This window comes from Saccopteryx bilineata, chromosome 5, assembly GCF_036850765.1.
Source record: "Saccopteryx bilineata isolate mSacBil1 chromosome 5, mSacBil1_pri_phased_curated, whole genome shotgun sequence".
Lineage (NCBI taxonomy): Eukaryota > Metazoa > Chordata > Mammalia > Chiroptera > Emballonuridae > Saccopteryx > Saccopteryx bilineata.
Genome location: NC_089494.1, coordinates 479,834 through 497,743, shown reverse-complemented (window position 1 = coordinate 497,743; position 17,910 = coordinate 479,834). Strand labels below are relative to the sequence as shown.

The window sequence follows — 17,910 nt, the reverse complement described above, 5'->3', positions numbered from 1 at the left end:
GCGCTGCCGGTCGTGATTAGTCACCTCGACACCCTTGCGGGGGACAGCCGCGGGTGCCAGGGCGATGCGACCCATTTCCATGCCCAGGTGGGAGTCGCGAAACTAGAGGGATCCTTTTCCAGGAGCGACCGGTCTCCACCGCGTCACACCCTCAAGTGGCTTTCGGTGCCCTTAGGCAACGCAACAGCCTCGGTCGTCCCAAGAGTGCAATGAGTGGAGCTTAGGAAGAAGGCTGGCGGGCACCGGCTGGGGCCGAGAACCGCGAGTGGGGTAACAGCGTCCGGCCTTTGAGCCGAAGCCCCGCCCAGGACGTAGTCCACGCCCCGCCCAGGACCGAATTCGGCCCGGCGAGCCGAGGCCCCGCCCCTACTCGGAGCCACGCCCAAGACAGAGTCCCGCCCAGCGACCCGAGGCCCCGCCCCACTCAAGGCCACGCCCATAACAGGGTCCCGCCCAGCGAGCTAGCCGAGTCTCAGCTGATTCGCATTCGACTCCGCGGGTCGCCCTCCTGTCGCCTGTCCGGTCCGTTCCCCAATCAGAACTCAGTGCAGCGCTTCCAGGCGAGCCAATCGGCGGCGCGTCCGCGGGGGCGGGGGCGGGGCCCCAGGTGGGGGCGAGGACGCGGCGCGGCCCGCGGGCAGTCGGGAGCCAGCCGAGCGGGCCCAGCGGGCGCAGGAGCGCGAGGCCGCTGCTGGCGACGGCGCGGGCGGCCGGCGGGTGAGTGAGTGCTCGGGGCCGCGAGGACGCGGCGGTGGGGAGTGGGGGCGCAAGACGCGGGCCTGGGCAGGGCAGGCTTGGCGCCTCAGACCGCGGCCCAGCGGAGGAGTGGACGCCCGGGCTCGCAAGGCCTTCCAAGACGGCGGGCCCCACGTGAGGAGGGCCGTGTGTGGGGAAACCACTGCCTGAAGGTTGGGGTGCCTCGGGAGGGTTCCGCGGAGGGCCCCGGGGTGGACGGAGAGGATGTGCCCGCGTGGAGGCCTGGGTGTTTGCGGCGGGGCGGGGTTGCGTGACGGGGTGGAGTGCCTCGTGGAGGCCCGGGTGTGCGTGGTGCGGCGGAGTGGCCGCGTGGAGGCTCAGGTGTGCGCGGCGGGGCGGAGTGCCCGCGTGGAGGCCCGGGTGTGCGTGTTGCGGAGGAGTGCCGCGTGGAGGCTCAGGTGTGCGCGGCGGGGCGGAGTGCCCGCGTGGAGGCCCGGGTGTGCGTGGTGCGGCGGAGTGGCCGCGTGGAGGCTCAGGTGTGCGCGGCGGGGCGGAGTGCCCGCGTGGAGGCTCAGGTGTGCGCGGCGGGGCGGAGTGCCCGCGTGGAGGCTCAGGTGTGCGCGGCGGGGCGGAGTGCCCGCGTGGAGGCTCAGGTGTGCGCGGCGGGGCGGAGTGCCCGCATGCAGGCCCGTGCAGAGCCACAGGTGGCAACTTCTGCTGGCATGGTTGTAGGCCTTTCCTTAAATTGTATCTTTAAGGTAGGAATCCGGTGTTAGGCACTCAGGTTTTTCCCCACTGAGGTGTGTAGATACTGATAGGGCAGTGAGAGCCTTCTAGAGGACCCGGTGGTAGTCAGTACTGGCTGTGTGAACAAATGAAAACTTGGCAGTGCTGTCGAAATAATGTCGATACACTGTGTAGAAGAAGGATGGAGAGATTTCAGGCCAGGGGCTAAGTCTTCAGAGGGTGGTTTTTCTTTCTCCGCTAGTTTTGTTTCCATGAGTAGCTTTGGCCGGGACCACTCTGGGAATGTTTGATAACCGTCAGGTGGCCCTGGGTTAGGGTGTAGACTGCATTACGGCAGAGCATGCAGACTTTCTCCCTGCCGGTGAGATGGAAGATGTTGGAGGAGCAGCAGCATGGAGTCACCTTTACTTGTAAGCCAAACATAATTTTAATTTTCCGTATCTGCTGATTTTTGAAAAGTTTTTCTGGGTTCCTGTACAAGACATCATTCTGTGTCGAGTTGTGAAGCACTTGAATGCCTCTTATAAAATTCTGCCAAAATCTGAAAAGGAGGTGTGGCCAGGCTGCATGGTCCATTTTATTTTTTATTTTTTTATTTTTTTTACAGAGACAGAGAGAGTCAGAGAGAGGGATAGATAGGGACAGACAGACAGGAATGGAGAGAGATGAGAAGCATCAATCATCAGTTCTTCGTTGCGACATCTTAGTTCAGTGGTTGGGAACCTATGGCTCGTGAGCCAGATGTGGCTCTTTTGATGGCTGCATCTGGCTCGCAGACAAATCTTTAATAATAAAAAAAAACGTTAAAAATATAAAACATTCTGGCCCTGGCCGGTTGGCTCAGCGGTAGAGCGTCGGCCTGGCGTGCGGGGGACCCGGGTTCGATTCCCGGCCAGGGCACATAGGAGAAGCGCCCATTTGCTTCTCCACCCCCCCCTTCCTCTCTGTCTCTCTCTTCCCCTCTGGCAGCCAAGGCTCCATTGGAGCACAGATGGCCCGGGCGCTAGGGATGGCTCCTTGGCCTCTGCCCCAAGTGCTAGAGTGGCTCTGGTCCCGGCAGAGCGACACCCCAGAGGGGCAGAGCATCGCCCCTGGTGGGCGTGCCGGGTGGATCCCGGTCAGGCGCATGCAGGAGTCTGTCTGACTGTCTCTCCCCGTTTCTAGCTTCAGAAAAATACTATATATATATATATATATATATATATATATATATATATATATAAACATTCTCGACCTATGGCTCGTGACCCAGATGTGGCTCTTTTGATGGCTGCATCTGGCTCGCAGACAAATCTTTAATAAAAAAAAAAAGTTAAAAAATAAAAAAATAAATAAAAAAACCATTCTCGTATATTACAATCCATTCATTTCCTACCGCTCATGTTCATGGTTGTGGGTGGCTGGAGCCAATCACAGCTGTCCTCCAGGACAACACCAAATTTTTATTGGATAATGCGTAATGTACATGGGTCGTTGTATGGCTCTCATGGAATTACTTCTTAAAATATGTGGCGTTCATGGCTCTCTCAGCCAAAAAGGTTCCCGACCCCTGCCTTAGTTGTTCATTGATTGCTTTCTCATATGTGCCTTGACTGCGGGCCTTCAGCAGACCGAGTAACCCCCTGCTCAAGCCTACAACCTTGGGTCCAAGCTGGTGAGCTTTGCTCAAACCCGGGTCCTCTGCAACCCAGTCTGACGCTCTATCCACTGCGCCACTGCCTGGTCAGGCTGCATGGTCCCTTTTAAAAGAGGCAGTGGAGTGGCTGGTGTGCCCCTCCACCCGTGCCATGCTCCCTGGTGCCCAGCGTTACCGCACATTCATGGCGCGGTTAGCACGGATGCGCGGCCTCCGGAGCTGCACCATTTGCCTGCTCGTTTACACACGTGAACATCAGATTTCTTCGGTGATATTTTTTTCCCAAAGAGGAAGTTTATATGCCATTAATTCATCTCTGCCTCAAGTTTCTTATTGATAAAATAGGATTAAAATTTTCCTCCCGGGGTTGTTGTGAAGACTAACGCCAACAGAAAAGCTGTTAGCAGGGTGCCTGGCACACAGTTGGTGCTTACTGTCAGCCATCCCGTCCTCAGGTAGATGATGATTAGGCTGAGTAGACACGAGACAGAGAAAAGTGGGCAAGACTTAACTAGTCACCTTCTGTGGCAGGAGGGGTGTGCACTGGATTGACAAAGGTTGGTACAGGAATAATTCTCTGCAAGCTCTTTAAACCCATATAGCTGCAGGGAATTCTGTCCTTCCTTCTGCTGCCCCGGTCAGGTCAGGTCAGCACCTCTGTACTCAGCGAGGAGCAGGTTTTCCTCATTGCAGCACCCCCGTGCAGGTTGGTTTGTATTTTTCCTTTACCCACTTTCTCATCAGCTTGCCAGTGGGTCGTGAGCTTCCCGCACACAACATAGGTGTCACGGGTGCAGGGAAACCACAGTCACTCCATGTTTCACCTTGGCAGTGGAGTCAGACAGGTGAGGGTTCCACAAAACTGAACATGAAAAATCCCAGTGTTTGGTGGGTTTCTGGAGAGCCGTTACATTGGTGGTGATTGTGTAAATTGATCTGATTGTTCTGGAGGGTGTTGGGGAAACAGCCGTGTTAATGTTAGGCTCGCTCTCTTGCACTCTGCGTGGTTAGTGCCTGAGCACGTGGTAGAGCGAGGTGTGTGTAGCCTATGTAAGGTCACGGGTGCTTTTCCTCAGGGCGGATTGCTGCCGCCACTGCAGCCGCTTCCCTGCATCTGAGGAGCAGTTTTCCCCCGCCTCTGTGCTCGCCCACCAGTGCAAGACTAAAATGGACTGGGCATGACCCTCGCTTCCTGGCTCCGCAGTCCCTGTGCCCGAATCCCAGGTGACCCCGCCTGGCCTCAGCCACCAGCGTTCCAGGGAGCAACTAGCAGTATGTGAGAAAGACTTTGATTTTGGAATCTCAGAGGGTTTTTGTTTGTTTGTTTGTTTGACTGAGTTTAGAAAGAGGAGGGGGTGGTGGAGAGAGAAACATCGACTTGTTCCACTTATTCATACACTCATTGGTTGATTCTTGTATGTGCCCTGACCAGGGATGGAACCTGTAACCTTGGTGCATCAGGACAATGCTCCAACCAACTGAGCTACCCGGCCAGGGTGGAATCCCAGTTTTTAAAACAAACTGATATGCAAACTCTGTGTGTCAGTGTGGTATAACACTCCACAGTCAGAAAGCATGTTCTGGGAACCCCATTCCTGTCCTTCCCTCCTAACAAAACTTGATCCAGTTTGACCCATGGAAGTGTGTTCAGATACATGGCTTAACCAAAAATGCACAACAACAATTGTACTGTTGGAAAAGTGTCTGAGGGCGTGGATACAAATCAGAAGGAAAGTTACAATAATAAAGTAGTTTTTAGAGTCACCAGACTGTTGATCCCCTAACCTGGTGTTTGGTTTGTAGCCATTTTAAAATTCTGATGCGAGACAGTGCTATGATGTTGTAGGATGCAGTGATGACTCTCTTCAGCCCGTCTCTCCCCAGCTTATCCTCCATGTTGTTTCCCGGCTCTAGACCAGAAGTAGGTGTGAGGTTGCATCCAGACTTTTTTTTTTTTTTTTTTTTTTTTTGCATTTTTCTGAAGCTGGAAACAGGGAGAGACAGTCAGACAGACTCCCGCATGCGCCCGACCGGGATCCACCCGGCACGCCCACCAGGGGCGACGCTCTGCCCACCAGGGGGCGATGCTCTGCCCATCCTGGGCGTCGCCATGTTGCGACCCTCCTGGGTCTCGCCATGTTGCGACCAGAGCCACTCTAGCGCCTGGGGCAGAGGCCACAGAGCCATCCCCAGCGCCCGGGCCATCTTTGCTCCAATGGAGCCTTGGCTGCGGGAGGAGAAGAGAGAGACAGAGAGGAAGGCGCGGCGGAGGGGTGGAGAAGCAAATGGGCGCTTCTCCTATGTGTCCTGGCCGGGAATCGAACCCGGGTCCTCCGCACGCTAGGCCGACGCTCTACCGCTGAGCCAACCGGCCAGGGCCTGCATCCAGACTTCTTAAGCTGGGCCATGACACCCCTCGCTGCCCAGCCCCCCACTGCACATCCTCAGGGCCTCAGGCACACGCAACCTTCTGTTCTTGTCCGGCAGTGCCTTGTCTGTGCCCACGCTGATCCTTGTCCAGCAGTCTCCTGTCCCCTGCAAAGCCCAGCTCCAAGTCCAGGCCTGGGAAGCCTCTCTGAGTCAGGCTAGCAGCACCCCCTTCCTGATGCTACCTCGTACTTTCTGCTCTCTGGTGCTGCAGTGGGGTGTGATCCTGACCACTTACACAGTCATCTCCCCTCATAGATCTTTCTGTTCCTCTGCTTGGCATCCGGGGTCCCTCAAAGCGGAGAGGAAATGGCACAACATGGAATCAGAGTGGGATTGAAAACCTTGCAGAGTTGAGTAACCACAAATGAGTCACTCACCTTCCTGAATCTTGGTTCTTTGGTCTATAAATGGGGATTGCGAGGGTCAATTGTAATGATGTGGACAGGGCATGGCGTGGGCTCCTAGCAGCGGGGTTCACTCAGTGTGTGGTGGCTGTGGAAATGTACCAGGACCTTCTTCAGGCCTGATGCAGATACTGCCATCTTGTTGAGGCTTTCTTCTCCCTCTCCTCTTGTCCAATTCCCGTCTGCTGTCCTTACCTGACATTCTCCAGGGACTTCCCACCATTTTGCATACTCTGGTCTCCCACTATAATGGGAGGGATTTTCTCTCTCGCTAAGTTCATATCCTCAAGAACTTAGACTTGCTTGATAAACTACCAGGTGCTCAGTAAACGCTTGAATAAATTGACCAGATTTCATCTGGGGTAAGGGTGGATGTCAAGTTTTATGGGGCCTGAAACTTATGCAATTGGGGGTAGAAGGGCTTCTAAGAAAAAAATACAATATTACAAATAAAAATTAATTTTGAAAGCAAATAATTATTTAGAACGAGAAAAAGCAAACAAGTTACAGATTTGAAGAATCCAACCAGTAACACAAACATCACTAAATCCTAGAAAATAGTATATTTGTTCATTGCCTTGTATATACTAATATTTTTTCTTTGACTGTGTACTTTTTTTTTTTTTTTTTTTTTTTTACAGACAGAGAGTCAGAGAGAGGGATAGACAGGGATGGAGAGATGAGAAGCATCAATCATTAGTTTTTCGTTGCACATTGCAACACCTTAATTGTTCATTGATTGCTTTCTCATACGTGCCTTGACCGCGGGCCTTCAGCAGACCAAGTAACCCCTTGCTCAAGCCGGTGAGCTTTTTGCTCAAACCAGATGAGCCCGCACTCAGGCTGGTGACCTTGGGGTCTCGAACCTGGGTTTTCCACATCCCAGTCTGATGCTCTGTCCACTGCGCCACCAGCCGGTCAGGCTGACCGTGTACTTTTTAATTGCCTCTTCACATGACAGACAATAGAAAGAATTTAGTGATTCCTCTAGTACCATTGATCCAAAAATTGTATTATTGATAGGATGCAGAAAACATGGTTTCACACATAGGCATATTTGCTGTTTCTAGCACGGCTCCAGGTTTGTGTCTTGGAAAAGCAGGAATTCTTTCAAATTCTGTTTTGCACAATATCATTCAAAAAAACCAGGAAACTCTATGGTGCACTTCCAGATATACTACTACGTTATCCGTTTTCCTGACAGGGAGCATTACAGGCTTTCAAGCCCTGCTTCTGCCCGCTGCCCACACACCTCCAATGCCAGCCCCGATGTGTTTGCTCGGGGGCCACACACACACCCCCCCCCCCCCCCCCGCGTGCTCCTTTGTGTCAGCCCCTGGTGTACAGCGCTGCTGGAAGCCACACCTGTGTTGAGATGGCTGGTCGTAACCTAAATATACACGAAGTAACTGCAAACAGCAGAGATGAATCCCATTAAAACCCAGGCCTGACCAGGCGGTAGTGCAGTGGATAGAGCGTCAGACTGGGATGCAGAGGACCCAGGTTCGAGACCCCGAGGTCACCAGCTTGAGCGCAGGCTCATCTGGTTTAAGCAAAAAGCCCGCCAGCTTGAACCCAAGGTCACTGGCTCCAGCAAGGGGTTACTCGGTCTGCTGAAGGCCCATGGTCAAGGCACATATGAGAAAGCAATCAATGAACAACTAAGGTGTTGCAACACACAATGAAAAACTAATGATTGATGCTTCTCATCTCTCTCCGTTCCTGTCTGTCTGTCCCTGTCTATCCCTCTCTCTGACTCACTCTCTGTCTCTGTAAAAAAAAAAAAAGAAAAAAAAAAACAACAAAAAACCCCCCAGATGCCTGACCAGGTGGTGGCGCAGTGGATAGAGCATCGGACTGGGATGCAGAAGACCCAGGTTCGAGACCCCAAGGTCGTCAGCTTGAGCATGGGCTCATCTGGTTTGAGCAAAAGCTCACCAGCTTGGACCCAAGGTCGCTGGCTTGAGCAAGGGGTTACTCGGTCTGCTGAAAGCCCACAGTCAAGGCACATATAAAAAAGCAATCAATGAAAACTAAGGTCACAACAAAAAACTGATGATTGATGCTTCTCATCTCTCTTTGTTCCTGTCTGTCTGTCCCTATCTATCCCTCTCTCTGACTCTGTAAAAAATAAATAAAAATCTTAAAAAAAAAAAACCCGGAGCAAACCTCCCCACCTCATCGTGCCTTTAGCTGAATCTCAAATGCCAATAGCCCCAGTCAAGCAACCTGCCATAAGAGAGAAGAAGGCAGCCCTGGCCGGTTGGCTCAGCGGTAGAGCGTTGGCCTAGCGTGCGGAGGACCCGGGTTCGATTCCCGGCCAGGGCACATAGGAGAAGCGCCCATTTGCTTCTCCACCCCTCCGCCGCGCTTTCCTCTCTGTCTCTCTCTTCCCCTCCCGCAGCCAAGGCTCCATTGGAGCAAAAGATGGCCCGGGCGCTGGGGATGGCTCTTTGGCCTCTGCCCCAGGCGCTAGAGTGGCTCTGGTCGCAATATGGCGACACCCAGGAGGGTCGCAACATGGCGACGCCCAGGATGGGCAGAGCATCGCCCCCTGGTGGGCAGAGCGTCGCCCCCTGGTGGGCGTGCCGGGTGGATCCCGGTCGGGCGCATGCGGGAGTCTGTCTGACTGTCTCTCCCTGTTTCCAGCTTCAGAAAAATGAAAAAATAAAAAAAAATAAAAAAATAAATAAATAAATAAATAAAAGAAGAGAGAAGAAGGCGTGCAGAGTCAGCAGTCTTGCGCTCATTGCAGTTAGAATGGTTTTTTTTGTGTGCAGATTTTACAAAAGGTGATCATAGGTACACTTTCGCACAGGACCTTGGGAGGAGCCAGGAACTGGAGACAGAATAGCCGCTTTTGCAGGGGTGGTTTCTCCGGCCCTTTGTTAACGCCAGACGAAACAGGAGAGCTCGCGGGATGAGGCAGCAACAAGCATCCTCCAGCCGCCAGTGGGGCTGTGTTTGGGAAGGAGGAAGCCTACTAGCCAGTTTCACAGGCTGTTTAAGTTGCTGGGCCTTATTAACGCCCGTGTCCTTTCTGATTCAAACCCCAGTGGCTTTGGCGGTGGTTAACCAGGTGAATGCTGGGGAACAAGTCTCAGTAGGTTCATGGCTGCGTAACAAGCAGCCTTCCGTCCAATGAAGGACTTTGATACAGTAGCAGTCCCACAAGATTTCAATAGACCGAAAAAGTTCCTGTTGCCCACCCAGTGATGTCACAGATGTCATAAGGTCACAGTGCAACACATTCCTCACGTGTCTGTGGTGGTGCTGGTGGCAACACTTCTGTCAGTCGTATAGAAGCACCACACATGCAGTATGGATAGCACACGAGTCTTGAAAACAGTAATAAAGGACCATGTTACTGGTTTATGTATCTACTGTCCTATTCTTTTTATCGTTATTTTAGAGTGTGCTTTTCCTGCTTCACACAGACACGTCACAGCGGCAGCTGCCGGTACATCTATTCATTGTCTGTTGATGGCACCATTGTTTCATCTCACGGTGTTTTGTCCAGAAATACGCTCCCCAGGCTGGGAGCCTGGGAACAATACAGTACCATCTAGGTTTGTGTAAGTGTCTCCATGGTATTCACACAACGACAAAAACACCTCAGGGTGCGTTTCTTAGACTGTATCCCAGTCATTAACAGCACATAACTGTATCTGAACAAGAAATTATTCCAGAGTGTTTGAGAATATTAATTTTTGCTTACGTGAACTATTTTAGAAGAACAAGCACAACTTGAGGTGAGACAGAGGAGTTACTCCTGCTTTCTCTGGGCAGGTGAGCAGCTGCACCCTGTAGGTCACCCTACCGGTGACACCTTCTAGAGCAGGTCATAATTACGCAGTGGTCTGCAGAAAAGCTATCTGCTTTAAAAAATAATGGCAGTTTGAAAATACAGAACATTGGAAAGAAGAAAATAAAGATCCACCCTCTTTCCTCTCCTGAAGATAAGCACTGTGAGCGTAGTTTGAGGTGCAGGGATGTCGTGGTCAGTGCGGGAAGGTGGAATGCCTGGACTGTTGTGTGGAGCTATCCGAGGATGCTACCAGTAAGTGGGACAGGCAGACTGGGGACACAGGCCGGCATTTGAAGTACCGCTGCACCGCAGGGAGGTCCTGGTCCTCAGCAGCCCCTGCCTGGTCTCCGGGTGTCGGACCCCCAGAGGTGAGCCCAGTGCGAGCTCAGAGCTGCAGCAGAGAGAGCGGGCGGGGAGGGCCACGCTGTCCTCTCCCGCCCTGCCCTCCACGCACTCCTGTGGCAGCAGGAGCCTGCAGACACCTCCGGCTTTGAGGGAGCGGACGCTGTTGCCTTTTCTCTCTCCGCCAGGCGGGGTGCAGTTGCAGGAGGTGCATGGTGGAGCCAGGTGACTGAAGCAGCGGCTTCTGGCTAGAGGACTGAGAAGGGAGCCCCGGGCATCTGAGAGGTTCACGGGGAGATTGTGGAGAGGGAGGAGTTCGGAAGAGTGACCCCTAAGGTGGCCTATGAACTTAGGACTCAGTGCTGAGTGGTGCGTGCCCGGGTCCAACCCCACGCAGCTTGCCAGAGTCTTTGGCAACTCAGATAACGGAAACCAGGCTGGCCAGCGGATCATGGTGCACAGGGAGGACAGAGCCTCTACAGGTGAGCTGAAGCTGACCACGGCCACAGGAGGCTGGCCAGGACTGGCAGCCAGTGCCTACCAGAGCAGAAGTACTGACATTTCTCCTGGGATTTAAACGGGGCCTGTGGTCTCATAACAATTTTTTACACGTCCAGGATACAATCCAAATAACCCAGCGTACACAGAGCCGGGAAAAGACCACGTCACAAGAGAAAAGACAGGTGTACCTGACAGAGACCTGGGGTGGGCGGAGGTGAGGCCCTCCGGATCGTCACCCACTGGTGTCTCTCAGGGTTATGTTGTGTTACACTGCAGAAGCACTTTGCAGATGTGATTTAGGGTCCCAATCAGGTCATCTTAAAAGAGCGAGGTGTCCTAGGTTATCCCACTGGGCCTCTCTGATGCCACAGCCCTGAACAGCGAGGCTCCCACCCCAGCCAGCAGCAGAGGGACGGCAGTGAGCGTGGACGCGTGGGAAGGACTCAGCATGCTGAAGGTGGACGAGGCCACAGGCAGGCAGCCTCCAGAAGCTGATAGCCAGCACGGCTGGGGGCCTCCGTCCTGTCCCCAAGCAGAACTGAATGGCCCAGAAGTACCTTTCCCCCAGAGCACCCACATAGGACCCCAGGCCAGTTGATGCCTTGACTTGGACCTTGTGGGACCCCAGGCGGGGAACTCTGCTGATCCACACACACCCAGACATCCTTCCCGCAGAAATGGAGATAATAAAAGGCTGTTACTTTTAGCTGCTGAATTTGTGGTGAGTTGTTATGGTTGCAGTGAAAAGCTATGAAGCACAGTTGAAAGCAGCTGCTATTAAAATGTCCCAAAAAGGGTGCTCTGACACGGATGGAAAGACAGAACGGTCTTGGCAAAAATAAAGAAAAAAGGTAAAACTCAAAGATACGATAACATAAAATGGAGGCGACAAAAAGAAGGAGTGATACTCACCTGGTAGGAAAGAGACCGTGATCACAAAAATGGTTTTCCAGGGCAAGACTCACCGTTGCGCTCCGGACATGCTGACCCCTGGGACATCCCCAGATGTGGCGCACTCGACTGCACAGTTTGGGGTGTGGGGCTGCATTCAATGCTTCCCCTACACCCTGGGGGAAAAGAGGAAAGTGAATTTATAATTTATGCTGGACAGTTTTTTAAGTCAAATACTTTTGTGTTTTAATCTTGAAGAATTTGCCTTAGATTGTACTTAGATTGTATTACATTGGCCTGGGAGCCAGGGTACCGGATTTGTGGCCTTCCGCACGGCCTTGTTCTCTGGCACTGATTCCCGTGAGCAGGAAGCACTGGGCCAGGGACAGTCTGCGGGAGGCTCACCCGCGCCCTCTCAGCCGGGCACTGTTCCCGAGTGCCTCGGATCCTTGTGCACATTGATGATTGTTGCCAGACCTGTTCGTAACTCGAGGACAATTCCAAACATTCACAAAATTAGAGAAAAATATATCAAACCCAGCTTCAACAATCAGCATTTGCGTGGTCAAGTCTGTGGTGGCGCCGTGGATAAAGCTGTGACCTGGAACGCTGAGGTTGCTGGTTCAAAACCCTGGGGTTGGTCAGGGCACACAGGAGAAGCAGCCAATGAACAACTGAAGTGAAGCAACTACTATATGAATTGATACTTTTGGCTCCTTCCCCTACCTCCTCACTCTGTAATATCAATAAATAAAGTCTTTCCAAAATAATAAAAAAGAAAACAATAAAAATAGTCAACATGTGGGCAACATTTTGGGGTTTTGCATGTTTGTTTGGTGGGTCTGTAGTCTCCTTCACCCCACTAGATTATTTTAAAGTAAATCCTGGACATTGTTCCATTTTATTCTTTATATATATCCAGTGACATTAAAACATCTGGGAAATTAAAATTAACAGGACTTCGTGATATGTAATATGTAGTTAGAGTTTAGATTTCCCTGATTGTTCCCTAAATACAAATATTGATCGACTTAACGACCTATGCAACTTACAACCATTCGACTTTACGACCACAATCTCTAGCCACGACTGCTCTGCATCTGGCAGCGCAAGCGTTGCCCAGCTGGGTGTACGACAGTGCGGAGCAGCTTCCGGCAGCACTACCATCTCCACGTGCACCATTTCCACTGTTATCCCAGACTCGGTACAGCAATTTGTGTTTTGTGTCCTGGATATTTTTCATCAAACCCCTCCCACGATGTCTACCAAGAGGAAATTGTCTTTGCAAATATTAAACCAGTTGTACTGGTAATGCAGTATTTACTTAAAATGGTGTAGAGGTGATACAAATGGCATAAAATGAACAAAGAAAATTATGATATATAACAATAATGAAAGAAAATTATGATAAAATATGACTTAAAGATTTTTATAACATCATTTCACAGTACTGTACATATAGCCTACTCAACTTACGACCATATCGTGTTATGACCGGTCTGTCGGAACCAATCGTGGTCGTAAGTCGAGCACTAGCTGTACTTGATTCAGTATTCAAATAAGGTTCTCATTTGGCAGATAATGTCTTTTAACAGTTTCTATTCCCCCTCCCCACCTTTTTTCCATTTATTGAAGAAATTAGGTCATTTTCTCTTCCTTTTTTTCTTTACTCCCCCCCCCAACCTTGTCAGGGTCATGGGTGGCTGAGGCCTCTCCCAGCAGCTTAAGACATAAGGTGGGACTCCCCTGGCCAGGTGCCCCTCCATCGTAGGGTCACGCCTACCCACAGAGACGGGGACAGTGTGCACAGGGCATCCTCCTCACGTGCACATCCCAGGAGGAGTTCCCAGGGGAAGCCCATGCAGACAGAAGGCCATCACACTCCACAGACAGCGGCCCCCCAGGGAATCAGTGCATTTCTCACCAACGTTACAAGGAGATGACATCTCTGAGGACCTGCTGGGTTTTCTGGTCCTCTTTTGTGGAAGGTGGATTTCTTGCACAACGGAATGTGAGCCCTCAGTGCAGAGAACAGCTGTTTCCCAGCAGAGGAGGGGCCACGTCCTGGCTGGCTCGCGTCCTGTCACTTCTGAGTTATATGTTCCATGGCAGACTGTTTTGTTTTTAATAGACTATTTTTCAGAGCAGTTTTTAGTTCACAGCAAAGTTACAGAAGTTCTCCGTATGACCCCTACCCTTACCCCAATATCAACCTCCCCTCCCCAGAGGCAACATTTGTTACAAACCTGCATTGACGGGTCATCACTCAAAGCCTCCGAAGACTTTGAGCCTAATTTTTTTCATGTCAAGGTGGAAGTATGTCTGAAGGTAGTTTTTAAATTTTTTATTTGATGAGAACCTATGCATAGGAGCCGAGGTTGCTGTAGGTAGCACTAAATGTCCGTAAGTGGAAACTAGAGCCAGCCACCAGAAATATTTTTAGGCATGAAGACCACAAAGCATTTCCACCACGTGGAAGGAATATGGGAAAATGAACCAGAGTTCCTCATAGGTTGCTGAGTCTCTCCATGGCCGCTTTCCTCTGGATTTCTGGAAAGGTTCTCTGGCAGCAGCAGAGATGAGAGCAGGGGCTGCTAGTGTTTCTAGTCTAGCTTGTATAGTCTTGCCTTTGTAATATTTGTTTATAAGCACCCAAAATGAAACAAAGTAACTCTGCTAGGTCATAATTGATATAAACAGTTCAGTGCATACATTCTCCGCCTGGTCAAGCTGGAGGAGGCTCTCAGGCTAGAGAAAGTGACTTGAATGAGCAGCTGCACATTTCTACAGAAAGTGTCAGGCTGGGCTGCTTGATCTGAAACAGATGGACAGAGCCTGGCCTGTGGTGGCGCAGTGAGTAGAGCTGCAGCCTGGGACACTGATGTTCCAGGTCGGAAGCCCCACGGTTGCTGGCTTGAGCATGAGTTCACTGAAGATTTCCAAGTCGCTGGCTTGAACCCCAAGTTCGCTGGCGTGGCTTGAGCTCCCTGGTCAAGGCACGTATGAGAAGCAATCAGTGAACAAGTAAAGTGCCACAGCTACGAGTTGATGCTTCTCATCTCTCTCTCTTCCTGTCTGTCTCTCTTCTGCTAAAAAAATAAAAGTTCTCTACTTTCCAAGCTTTTCTAAACTTAAAGCTGAATAATTATTAAGTGTGTAGTTTATGCCACATTACTGTTGTGTCCTAGCAAATAGATTTTATTCTTTGGAACATCACAGCTGGTTCCTCATGGGGTTACATTAACTCTTAAGTGAAACTGTCTTCTTCAGATGACCCTCTAGAATGAGTGTTTTGTGGCCCGAGTGTCCGTGTCAGCCGTGTTGAGGTTTACTGTGGGCTGAATGAGAATCATCGGGGTTTAAGTTTGCTGCTCGGAAGAGATTTCATGTGGGGAGCCATGTTTTAGTATTCCTTGAGCTAAGAACAGTCTTTCTGTTTTGTCTAAAATGTCCTTCATTCTCCTGATGGATGAAACTATGTTAAATTGAAATTATGCTGTTTAATTATTTTTTAATTGATTTTTAGGGAGAGAGAGAGACAGGGGAGAAGTAGGAAGCATCAACTTGTAGTGGTTGCTTCCCGTATGTGTCTTGACTGGGCAAGCCCTGGCTTTGGAACCGTCTACCTCAACGTTCCAGGTCACACTTTATCCACTGTGCCACCACAGGTCAGGCTGTTTAAGTATATTTTTATTGCCTGGCCAGGTAGCTCAGTTAATTGGAGCATTGACCCAATACACCAAGGTAGTTCAATCCCCAGTCAGGAATCAACCATGAATGCATAGATAAGTGGAACGACAAATTGATGTTTCCCTTTCTCTCTCTCTTCTCCTCTCCCCCATCCCCTCCTCTATCTAAAATGAATTTTTAAAAATTAATAATATATGTTTTTATTATAAAATAAACGCAGATGTAGAAAACCCACATGAGTCAAGTGTATATAGCTTAGTGAATTATAAAGTGAACACTGTCCTGGCCAAGCAGTAGAGCCCAGACCCCTTTCCTGTGCCCTCTCCCAGTGACAGGACACACAGACACACACACGCACGCACGCACCCAGCCACAAGGGACCACTGCTCTAACTTTTCTAGCACTGATCTCCTTGGGCATTTCTCACCCACATGTGCCCTCTGGGCACTAGGGGATGGTTCTGCTGTTTTCTTAGAAGTGTGTATTTAGATGTGACTTTTTTTTATGATAAATAGAAGAGAAAGAACCTGAGGAAATGTTTTCCATCCGGAATTACTGAGAACAGCGTGTTCTCCCGGGAACATGTCCGTGCCTTTCCCTTCTCTTCCCCCACAAGCATGCAGCTCCTAAGTTCGGAGGGTCCTCTGGAGACTTCCAGCCTGGGAGCAGTGGGCAGCAGCTCCTCCCGGGCTCGCCCCCAACCCTGCCTGCAAAGCCCCTTATCTCTGACTTCCCAGGAGCTGACAGTAGCCCTGCCCGGCTCTCCTGCTGCTTCCGTCTGGGGCTTCCGTCTGGGGCGCCTCCTTGGTTCACTGTCCCAGCTGTAATAATAGACTTACTCTCAAAATTTAAAAGAGAGAATTATGCAGTGGAATAAATAAGGGAACTGGTTGTATTTATGTTTTCAGGGTTGTAGCTTTGCTTGAAAGGGGAGGGTAGCTTTGGTACCCCAAATAAAAGAGCTCCCCAGCTTATTTCAGAAGAACCCGCTCTGCATGTTGTGAGCTGACCAAGAACTTGTTCATCTTCTCATGCTGGAGACACCGTCAGGGCGGGTCCTCGCTGACACCCTCTCACGTTTGCACAAACTACTCAAGTGTCTGAAACCGAAGTGCAAAAACTCATATTTGTGGTTCTCAGAGCCTGTGCATCTCAGGTGCACTGTTGGTGGCATGAAGACAGCGGTTTTCCAACGCACTGTTCTGCTTGTGAAGAGCCCTGTCTTGCGTTTCTGTAGTGAACATGGTGCAACACAATCAGGCAGTCTAGGTTCTTTGATGCCAGTGCCCTTGAGATCCTCAGCAAACATTTACAGTGAGAAGTGAGGTCCTGCTCTCAGGGACAGACAACCTGCAGATAGAGTCCTGAGAATGACAGGTGACTGCTAACCTGACCCAGAGGTGGACCCCGGGCCCGGTCCTCAGCGCGCCTGTGTGTGAGGGGGGCGGTTCGCTCAGTGTGCGGGAACTGGGACGGGCGGTGTGTCTGGTGGAATGGCACACCTCCTCACCAGGTGCCCATGCTGCTCACGGTCTACCTTCCCAGGGGTTTCACTTCCTCGCTTGCCATTGGGGAAATCAGACGTGTGGAAATTCTTGCCCAGGTGGGTTGAGCAGGCCATCTCTGCTGCACAGAGTTTAAAAGTGAACCAAGGGGGTTGCCTGGCATCTGCTCACTGAGAAGCTTTTGAACTTAAGATATATAAAAATTCATGAGTTTGTCTTGATAACAAAATAAGCATGAAAAAGAGAAAAGGGCCAGAGGACTCAGAGCAAGGCCGTTGGCGCGCAAGGGCCTGGGCCGCGAACTGAGGGAGACGGTCCTCGGGAACTCTGACTGCGGACCCACCCCGTAGGGCAGTGGTCCCCAGCCTTTTGGGCCACGCACCGTTTAATGTCAGAAAATATTTTCACAGACCGGCCTTTAGGATGGGGCGGATAAATGTATCACATGACCGAGACAAGCGTCAAGAGTGAGTCTTAGACGGATGTAACAGAGGGAATCTGGTTATTTTTTAAAAATAAAACATCGTTCAGACTTAAATATAAATAAAACAAAAATAATGTAAGTTATTTATTCTTTCTCTGCGGACCGGTACCGGTCTGCGGCCCGGGGCTTGGGGACCACTGCCATGGAGGACTGTGGAGCGGCAGCATCCCTTCTGAGTTGCACACGTGGCATCCATGTGCCATGCTGTGTGTCACTGTTCAATGTGTTTCTTTAAGTTGACTTTCAAATGTAAATACACATATTTAAGAAAGAAATTTGCCATAAATAGAGGTAATTATAATAACAGATACACGTCAAAGCAAGCCAGCCTTCCTAGATTCCGGCAGTACTTAGCCTGTTCTTTCATTGTTAATGGCTGTGCCGTGAGTGATCGCCCTGTTCAGCTCAGTAGCTTGGAAGCAGAGACCTTCTCTGGGCACCAGGAGGACTGAGAAGACACCCAGCGCTGCCCAGCTGCTTGGCCCTGTCGGCCCTCCCCCCCCCCCCCCCCCCCGTGTTGTCATCTGTTAAATGGGCGATGGGCTCTGTGAGTTTGGGGTAAGGAAGCTGCCTTCTAACACCAGGCAGGTGGTCTTATGATACTCACCCCAACTGTCCCTCTGTGCCATGTCTGAAATTATTTCCCGCCACCCAGGACACCCACTCCAGCCTGGAGAGACACAACCTAGAAAAACCAAGGAGGCCCTGGCCGGTTGGCTCAGTGGATAGAGCGTCAGCCTGGCATATGGAAGTCCCGGGTTCGGTTTCCAGTCAGG

At 51.0% G+C, this 17,910-nt stretch overlaps 1 protein-coding gene and 1 non-coding gene across 5 annotated transcripts in view; both read left to right on the top strand.

Annotated features, from left to right (window-relative positions):
* The first annotated feature begins 591 nt into the window (after positions 1–591).
* Positions 592–17,910, top strand: part of FARP2 (FERM, ARH/RhoGEF and pleckstrin domain protein 2) — a 106,696-nt gene continuing 89,377 nt past the window's right edge. For all 4 annotated transcript variants that reach the window (XM_066233694.1, XM_066233693.1, XM_066233692.1 and 1 more), the window contains exon 1: positions 592–717. The gene's annotated coding sequence lies outside the window, so the exon portion shown is untranslated. The remainder of the gene's footprint in view (positions 718–17,910) is intronic.
* Positions 11,469–11,628, top strand: LOC136306984 (U1 spliceosomal RNA). Its single transcript, XR_010725738.1, has one exon. It is a non-coding gene; the product is annotated as a U1 spliceosomal RNA (small nuclear RNA).